We start from the raw sequence: 10,776 nt of genomic DNA on the forward strand, positions 1-10,776 counted from the left end.
TATATCCGATATAGCTGGTGCAATGTTATCCTGTTTATATATAGTGTACAATAAGATGTACATATAGTACTCGTTACATTGTATTGTTTTTATGACTACAGTGATATCTATATATGCACCTGGACCCACTGAGACTGTGTACACTTATAGGTGCAACAAGGGCAGCCATGCACGTGTTCACTATTTAAGTCTGGTAATTGCGTTGTCGAACGAATAGCGACTGTAAATGATTTCCGTACCTTTGAATAAATGCCTGCAGCATCACTCAAACTGTGTATCTTTGTTAATTTTTAAAGTTGTATCACCGTCCCGCATACAATGTTGTTGTCCTCATCGCTTTTGTTGTTGTTGTTTTTATTCTCTTCTACGTGAGGGTCATGGTGGCGAGATGTTAATTACCTCGCCTGGTATACAGGAGGTCGTGGGTTCGATCCCGACCCTGACGCCTGCTGCTGCTGTATATTTGGAGTTTGCGTGTCTTTCTTTATCTGGGCCCTCCGGTTTTTTTCCTCCACAGTTACAATCAACGTGCGTTTAGAGTATGTGGCTGCTATACGTTACCACATGATGATGAGCCACTTCGTTGAGATATAAATTGTGGCCAGGACGCTTCTGAAAAACAGCTGTAAAGCTCAGTGTTACCTTACTGTGTAAAATAATAATTTAAAAAAATAATAAAAAAACGTTAAATCGGTTAGCACACCGGAATTGCAATCCAGATGTAGCCCAGTTTAATCGATCTCCCGTCCCGGTAGCTGACAACAATGGGACACTTGTTATTAACTCCCACTGCATCTGTCCACCCATGAGCAATATCAATAGGCACAACCACTGTCAGTCAGTTGATCGACAGGTCGCGTGCGGTGCGGTAAAGCGTGGGTAGCTCCCATATCTTACATAATGTCCAGCCAGTGTGGAAGAGTAGGCCAACTACCCACTGGAGTAGATATTCTAGTGGAGACTCTTCCTACGAACAGTGACGTGAGAACACAGTTGCAGGGCTGCACCTTTACCCTATACCGAATACGCGACTCCTAGGAGGCAGTGGTCCTTGCTGTCAATGTCCAAAGTTCATATAGTGTCCCTGGCTGTCTAAACACCGTTAGTGTTTGATTTCTACTGAAGTCACGTTTCGTCTGCTAGTTGATTGGAGAGGTAACTGAATGCTTGGCACACGGCACGATGTTACACCCAGGGACTCGATTTCAATTCCGAACGGAGTGCCACGGTGACGAGATGTTAGCTGCCTCGCCTGCTACGCAGGAGGTCGTGGGTTCGATGTTCTCCCCGTGGTCGCCAGGATTATTTTACAAGTCCTGCGTTTTTTCCACCTCTACATTTGGAATCGACATGCGTTCATGAGTCTTTAGCCGCTGTACATGTCCACGTGATGAGCCGCTTCATCGAGCTATGATTCGCGATCACCAGGTCGCTTTTGCAAAAAAAATATTAAAGTGTAGTAGTTTAGTAACCACGGCTAACGTCCGTGGCGAGCGATATGCGAACCTGCCTTGGGGTAGATTTGAAGCTTTCGTGACTGCAAGGATTCATACTCTTTGTTCGTTCGGTAAAGTCACGTAGGTAAAACATGAAATAAAAATTAATGGAAAAAAATAAAAAACTATAAAATCACTGTCACAGCAAAATATCTGAAGACGGAAGCTTGTGTTGCCTCCGAAACGTCGTGATTTTATTGTTTTTGTTTTTTATTTTTTATTAATTTTTATTTCATTTTTTACCTACGTGACTTTACCGAAAGAACTAAGAGTATACTGCCTTGGGGTCTTCCCTTCACCAACCCGCACTGCCCAGCGTGGTGAAGTATGCTCACACGACCCTCACCCCTCCTCCACATGACGAAGCACGGCGCGGGGATGAGGAGTCCTTCATCTCGCATTGTGAGTCGTTCACGCGCTTTCAGATGCACGACTACGGCCGTCTGGAACGCTCTTCCGTCCGCTATTCGGACGCCCCTGGAGATACGCACTTTTAAATAATTAATCATCTTGATTGAAAACTCAGTTCTTTAGAATTGCTCTTTGTGTTGAGGTTGTTATCCGTTCCCTCGCACCTCCGATTAGCAACGTACTGTGCGAAAGAAGTTTAACATACATGTAGTTACATGTGTATATTTTGTACACGGGTTACTAGATTAATCGTACAAAACACGATTCTGAGCAGTAGTCGCAGTAGAAGCATTGAGATGGCGGTGTGGTCTGACGGCTGTGTGAAATGTCTCTCGTTGAAATGCATTCCCTGCCGCAGCTGAGCGAAAGGAAAAATAAATCCCCTTCAAGAATACGCCGTTAAATCTGTGTGCAGGCTATTTCCTACATGTGTACACTATACATATCTAAAATGTATATGCAGATACAGGTCAAACCTTTTTTGAGAACAATACACCGGGCCCATCACGTTGTGTTTAGTAATAAACAGATTTTGTAATGAGTCGTGTGCATACATTTTTTTTTTAAGAAATAGGATCAAAGGAAACAAAAAAAAGATACACAGCGACGTTTCGGTTGACCAGCCTTTGTACAGGAAATTTCCTCTCAGTTGCAACGTCCAGAACTTTCTTTATGCCGATTGATGGGAGCAAGAAGGAACACCGCTCCTTGTCGCTTTTAATGAACCCGTCACGTGTCGCGTAACCTGAACGATGCAAATTGCACTCAATTGAACCATCAATTGAGTGCACAGACATTGATACAAAAAAAATGATTTACACTACGTAACAATCAAGCGACGCATCGGTACCAAGTAATAACCAAATCCTCGAAGTGCAAATCTAACTAGCATTACCCTTGCACAGTCGTGAGGGAGCGGTGGCGCAGCGGTTAGCGCACTGCACTCAGCTCGCTCACGTGATTTCGATTCCAGGCCACGACTCTCATCAGAGGAGGGATAACCGAATTAGCCTTTGGACCGGCACCTAATCCACCAAACTGCAGCGACCAGAGTGGTGAAGTATGGTCAAACAACCTCCATGGGTCCGCCACGTCGCGGGGAGGAGGCATTCATACGGCAGATGATCGATAAACGGCCGATAAGTATAAACTCGTTGTCTTTACTCATTAAGGGGCCATCCATTGAGTACGTACGCAAAAATCTGTCAAAAATGTATCCATCCCCCCCACCTGCGCACGTACGCCTGACGTACCCCCCCCCGAATCCTATAGAACGGCCGATATTTAATCCACGCAGAAACGATCAAGGATTAATAATATTAACGTGTTTAAGCAAACAGATAGTCCACCGCCGGCTGCATTAAAGAAATTAAGTTGTTGTACCTTGGCCACTTATTTTGCTGAGCTGCGTGATAGCTGCAGTCAGGGGCACGGTGACACACGAGTGACACCTCTCCCACAGTCCCACTTCTCCCGGCAGTCCTTGTTGTCTGACAGCTGGAGACACTGAACTGTGGTTCATTTGAAGGCCAATGTCGACAAATTATTATCGAGGCTTCACCCCCCACCCCCGTTTCCTATGCGTACGGACAATCAGTAGACCCCCCCCTATACCCGAGCATACGCATTTGGGTGAACCCCCCCTCCCCCCTCCATACGTACGGACTAAATGGATGGCCCCTAAGTACCCACCAGCATATTCATCTTCTTGGTTATTTCGGTAAAGTCACGTAGAAGGGAAATAGCGTCAGACGCTGTCTTCCCGACAGACCTGTTCTTCGCCTGAGGACGGCTGCTTGCGTTGTGGCCGAAACGTCGTGAGAATTATTTTATTATGTTTTATTTTTATTATTTTATTATTTCCCTTCTACGTGACTTTACCGAAAGAACCAAGAAAATGAATCCCTGCAGTCACGAAAGCTTTAAATTGAAATTTCACCAGCATATTGTTTGTTCGCGGAAGTGATGCCGTGTGTGTGTGCGCGCGCGCATATATATAGCATAGGGATTTCTCTTTACAGATACTCCACTGATTTATAATTACCCTCTTGCATCTCAATATGATGATTGGATATTCAGTGTAGGGGAGGTGGTGTCATGTGCGTGTTGATATTTGTTGGTGGCATGTTACAGACTTTGAAACGAATGTAAGTTTTCTCGATGCAACGCTGTAAACTTACACGTTGTTATTATCATTGTGGGGGTATCTGGATCGACCTCGTGTTATAGTTAAATGGTGATGCTGCGGTTATTGATGGTAGTGGTGCACGAAAGCAAAATAACTTTTGGAAAAAAATCTGAACACATTCGTCAATAACAACCGTCCTAAAAGTTGTTTATTTATATATATACGATTGGCAGCATTTGTAGAAAATGACCCTTCATAATAACACATCGATAGAGAGACCAGACCGGTTCAGTGAATCGTGGAGTGAAAGGTTGGCGCTATAGATCACGTGGCCCTGGTCGTGGACGATTTGAATTTCGAGAAAACTCTGAAGTGCAATCGAACATTCGCATTCGACTGACACAGAGTTACACAGTCGCCCATGCGTGCAGTCGCGGACACTGCTTCAGAGTCACACAGTCCAAAGGAGAGACAAAAAAAGACAAAAATCCCCCGTATAGCCTGTAACAGACTGTCGGGACAAGTGCTGTTATAGCCCACCACCTACGAAGGCCAGAACGGCACACGACGGGGGGTGGGTGGCCAGCACCACGCCCGGCCGCCTTTGTTTCCCCAGCGGCGATGTTTACACACCGCACCAGCTACTCACTGGAGGCCGAGTTGACCTAGGGGAGGCCCAGGACCGGTTCAGATAATCGCCACGGATTTTCGCCGTGAGCAGGAAATCGAACTCGGGTCACCAAGTTCGTAGCGCAGCGCGCTAACCGCTACACCACCGCTCCCCCCAAAGGAGAGAGACACACACACACGCGCGCGCGTATTTACGCGTTACAAACTCGACGTGCCCTGCAGCTTGACGCCACGGGCGTGTGGCGGACAGATGTTGAAGCGGCCACCACCCCCGCCCCAGATGCAGCGTGCGGCAGAATTAGCCGCAGCAGCCCAAGCGTCTCTTGGAGCGGGCGGGCTGGCTGGCGGGCGGGCAATCGTCTACAAAAACCGCGGCCTTACGTTGACCCCCCCCCAAACCACCCCCCCTCCCCCCGGCTGAGATACGCCTCGACGGGACGTTTCTGGCACAACAGCAGCAGCAGCAGTAGTCGCTGCCACATCATCACACGCCGCGTTCAAGTCTCGACACGCGACCCGGTGGCCCCGTTCAATGTTTGTCTTCTCTCCCGATGTCCGGGGTGGTTCAAGATGTCTTGTGATGCCCCCCCCCGCTCCCCCCACTCAATTCTCTAAAACTTAATATTTTGTGTATAGCAATGAGTGTGCAAACAGAAATGAAAAAGTAAAAAAAAAATTGGGGGGGGGGGTCTCAGCACATCTGGACCACGCGGTACAGCAATACCCCGATTTACGTCTCGATTTGCGTCGCCTCAACCCACGCTTACGTCGCTGACAGCATCGCCATCATCATCTGCCCTTTCTCCTTATCCGTCGCCTCTCAGCCTACGCCTCCACCACCACCGCCACCATCCCACCCTGGATATCGGCTTTGATGATTGACGTTGTTTCGAGATTTGTCGTCGCACCTTTCAGGAACGCATCCCCGACTGTTGATTGGAGCAAACGCGGACACTCGCACATTTAAATAAGGTTAAATAGATTACATTTAAATTCAAGTCCGGTAAAGTAGCTATACGGAGCGCCCGTATCGGTATCAGCCATTCAGGAAATAATGATAATTAGTACTCTTAGGTATTTTTTTCGGTAAAGTCACGTAGGTAAAACTAAATAATAAAATTATATAAATAAAATAATTATGATTATAATAATAGAAATAAAATTATAAATCATAATAATTTCATTTATATTATTTTTATTATTTATTTTTACCTACGTGACTTTACCGAAAAAAACCTTAGAGTATGAATCCTTGCAGTCACGAAAGCTTCAAATCTAAATGATAATTAGCTTGAGGTTATTCGTTTTGTTGTCTGTATGTTGAACTTCCTTCGCACCGTACGTAGGCAACCAATGCGAATCGTAAGTGCGGGGGAAGGACAACAAAACTCAACACAAACCAAAGCACGGATGATCCAGTTGACCCAGTTCTCTCCCTCCTCCCCCCAAAATATTTCACAAGGGGAGATCCGTGATGCTGCGCGACAACAACAACAACAACAACAAAACCCCAACGACAAACAATGTCAACGTCGCAGAGAGATCGCGTTTAGCCAATTGCCTGAAAACTAGTTAGGAGGTGGGTCGGTAACAACTATCCACGCCGTGTTATCGGAGCCGACTCCGATCAGTGCCGGATTAAGCTAGTGCGAGGCCTGTAGCATATGTTATAAAGGGGCCCTACATTTTATATGAAAAAAAAATATTAAAACATACATTTTCACTTGCATAGTAAAGTTATTGTATTTTTTGCATTTACTATACAGCCAGATAATACGACAAATCGCTAACCTTAAACACCCAGTCGTTCATAAAAGTTGAAGGCAGTATAGTACTATAGTAATAGTGCAAGTGCAGAACCACTGTACCGGAATTGATAGCTTGAAAGCATTTAGCGCGGGGGCCCTTGAAAGTGCGGGGCACGTAGCTACCACATATATAGTAGCTACACTATACATGTAGCTACTACATATGTAGTAGCTACTGCATATGTTGTAGATACTTTTGCTCCGAGGATAATCCGGCACCGACTCTGATAACGCCGCGTGTCAAAGCGTATGAAGTCGAGTGAAGATTTTGATCACGAGTCGCATGCAGGGGTGGGGAGAAGCCTTCGTTTCATCCGGGTCTGTAACGGTCGGGCGCGTCCAGGGAAATGTGTCCGCACACCCGGTACACCACATCCAGTATCACCCCTCGCTTTGGCTGTGGCTCCTATAGTCAACCACCACCGACGCCAATCTGAAGCAGCGACCCGGAAAACATATATAGTTAGAAATTAAGCCTTTGTTAGGCCCACTCTAAACCCATTCATGTCCGATAGAACTACAAACGATGGCAAAGATTTTACTTCAGGAGCCTCGTTCACCTGAAGGTCCAGGTGTCCGCTGTGGTGTTGGTGGTGCACGTCGTGTAGAGAGATCAGAGAGAGTAACCGAGTGTTCGCCAACATCTCGCCTGTGGTCAAAGTGCTTCTGCCACGCGCTGTTGAAGATCGTTCCAGAGCCACCATTGAACGAGAGCTTCTAAACTCGAGGGGCTTTACTCGGGAAGTTAACTTCGAAACTTCAGAATTTTCGGTACGGTTTTGTTTGTTAAACGATTAATCTTTCACAACATCTCAACATTCAACCATCGTGCCGAAACTGTTGTTAAATTATACATCAGAGGAGATGTTGCGATTACATATCAGTCGTTTGTGCATGGTGCTCAGTGGACTATCAGGATACATCGCAGGATCGCGAGTGAAGACGTTCACTCGACGAGGCCTTCATCCAGCAGTGGAATGCTGCCGACGAGTCTATTTAATTCTTGCAGGCAGCAAGATGTTCAGAAGCAAAATTCCATACGTCGTGGTCTGTTAGTCACGACGAGAAAACTTGCAGGAGAGACAGAGCTCATGTCAATGTTGCTATTCCTCCGTTGAAGGAGCGTAAGACTGCAGTGGTTTCAACATGGCCCATAGTTGCATCGCCACAGCCGCTCACGACGAAGCCGATATAGGACTCATTGTGGACTCTGTGGATATTCACACACTCGCTGTAGATTATGAACGCGTTAACAAACTCCAATCCTCGCCAACCCACCACCACCACCAATCTCCGTCTTTCCGCGTTTACAAATGTACTCCCCATTCAAATACGAATGATTGTTAAACACGCCCCACTTCGCACGCCGAGCAATTAACGCTGTGCTAATCGAGCTGACTCGAATGAAGATCGATATATCGGCGTGCGTGCGCGCGCGCCTGTTCCACCTGACGCTGCATTTATTGATTCGCTCGTCACGTGGAGCGTGATGAACAAGCATCGGGCGCGTGCGGCGTGTGACGAGTTGATTTACATTTGAATGGGAAGGAAATTGATGGACGCGGGAACGTCTTAACGCGGCGGGCGTTGCGAGGACGTGGAGTTTATAATTCCCAGGCGCTGGGTGGATTATTACATGGCATCTGTCAGTCATGTAAGTCTGTTGAACGCGTAACACCCGAGTCTGTCGCGTGAACTCCTTGCCAGCAGCGAGCCTCGTCCACACTTCGCGCGGCCCCAATGTGCACACCGAGGCGTGGCGAACGGCGATTGTTGTTGACTGCATCAGAGCTCGTCACCATCTCTCACGAGCCTCCCGTTATTGCATCGCACGATCCGTGAGAGACGTGGCGACGAAACGAAACGGGGGCGGGGGAGGTTTTTTCAGTGGCTGATAATGGCGATGACGATGATGATGTTCGCGTATAACGTTAGACTTGGTCTTGGGGATGTTTCGTTGCGCGTTTGGAGTTTTTAAGAACGTACAGAGCCCGCGGATACGTAGTTTGGTGGAAATCGGTCCAATGATTACGGAGTTCTATATCTGCTTTGGAGAAACAGAGGTCGGGTATGAGACTCGACTGAGTCTGCACGGTGTGGGTTGAACCATTTAAAAACACTCCGTACGGTTTTTGTTTGTTTCAAACAAAGCACACTGGATATTACGGTGCATATATTGGATTTAGCTGATGCGCTCAACATTGTGTATTCTTTGTGTGAAATGCAATATAGATAGGTATACAATGCAACGTTTATGTCGGTGTACATACGGGCCAACTACATACGCAGTGCTACATACGTGAGCGTGATTTAAAATGAGTGTGAAAAATATCAATTAACAGTGTAATTGCCTTGCATAACTTACTCGTAGCGTTTCGCATGCTGGGCTGTTAAAAAACATACACTTTGATTCTTTCGGTAAAGTCACGTAGGTATGAAATATCCCTGTAGTCACGAAAACTTCAAATCTAGATTTAAAAAATATACATTTTTCGTTATACATACAACAAATAAATCCGCAAAAAATGCATGATGCGGTTATATTTTTCGCACGTAAATAAACGAAAACATCAACACCGCTTTGGCACGCGAATCATAACAGCGTGCCGTCGATTTTAACTGGACACTTTAAAATTGTACACTGTATAATTATAATGTAAATGTTTTCGTATGTTTTAAATGCAGGACACATGACGATATCTTGTTCTTTCTCGGCACTTTACCCAGAAGCTACTATTCTATTGGTGCATATAGGCGAGTGGTTACAGATTTCAACTGTACGAATGTTGAACTTCTTTTGCGCCGTACGAAGCCAACCGTGCTAATCGGAGGTGCGGCGGGGGGGGCATCGACCTAAACACAAATATCAGTTCTGAAGAAATGAGTTTTCAATCTCGACATAAGCAGGAGTCGAACACAGTTCGTGCAAGCTGTAGTGCATTATTATTATTCTTGTGTTACATGCGAGCCGCCCCTCCGTCTCTCTCTCCCCTCCCTCCGGACGTAACCATGGCAGGAGATAGGACAGTAAAGAGAGAAGCAATACATTTCGATTTAAAGCTTTCGTGACTGCAGGGATTCATATTCATGGTTCTTTCGGTAAAGTCACGTAGAAGGGAAATAATAAAATAATATAAAATAAAACATAAGGTAAACTTCTCACGACGTTTCGGCCACAACGCAAGCAGCCGTCCTCAGGTGTCTTTCCGACAGCCCTGTTCTTCACCTGAGGACGGCTGCTTGCGTTGTGGCCGAAACGTCGTGAGAATTTATCTTATGTTTTATTTGTATTATTTTAGTATTTCCCTTCTACGTGACTTTACCGAAAGAACCAAGAATAGAGAAGCAATAGACAACACACAGCCAGCCGGTACAACTTTCTTTTTTAAAATATAATAATATAGTATGATTGTTTGAACGTGGTGGAGCGGTGGCGCAACGGTTGGCGCAATATCCCTGCCAAACCCCTCAGAGCTAAAGTTTGATTCCAGGCTACGCTGAACGTTGTAGATGGCTCACTGATACCGGGACAGGGTTTCGAGTCACCAGCCCCACACTTCCGACTCTCTCCTTTCGCCAATCCGCACTGGTGACCAGCGGGGTGAAGTATGGTCGAACAATCCCCGATGGCCCTTCGCGGCGTGGGGAGCCCTTCATCCCGCGGTGGATTGAAAGGGGCCTCTAAAAGCTGCGCTTTTAAACACCCAGCACTACACTCTGCACGATGTGTTTTACCGCGAAGGTTTTGAACGAACATTTTATGTTTTTTACAGTGAACACGATAGCGCATAAAGCGTTGTGATTTGTAATGATGAAGCTACGCGCAACGCATTTCCCACGTGCGAAGCCTCGCTGTTAAAGCCCCCAAATATCTTATCCCTACATCGGCACTCGCCAAACCAACACGACCCATCTTTACTCGCGCAAAACACATTGGTACATTTGTGCGAGTCCATTGGCGTTACCCGCGTGTTGTGCAGACATTATTTGAATCATATTCGTGATTCGAATGACTTAAACATGACGAGGATTGGTTTGGCAGGCAGGCTGAACAAGATCTGGAGAACGTGTATCGATAAAAAATCAAGGTCCAGGTGTACGAATCTTTTTGGTAGTTTCACTATTGCTAGAATGCTGGACAAACAAAGCAACTCGACGAGAGAGCGATCTTAGTTGAACTTCTTTCGCACCGTACGTAGCCAACCGTACTATAGTTACCGAGTGGTGCTTGCTGGCGGAGAACGATTCGATATGCGTTATGAACGCTGCGGAGAATCTACGTCGACCAATATAAGTTTATGGG

This window comes from Lampetra fluviatilis, chromosome 19 (genome assembly GCF_964198595.1).
Source record: "Lampetra fluviatilis chromosome 19, kcLamFluv1.1, whole genome shotgun sequence".
Classification (NCBI taxonomy): domain Eukaryota; kingdom Metazoa; phylum Chordata; class Hyperoartia; order Petromyzontiformes; family Petromyzontidae; genus Lampetra; species Lampetra fluviatilis.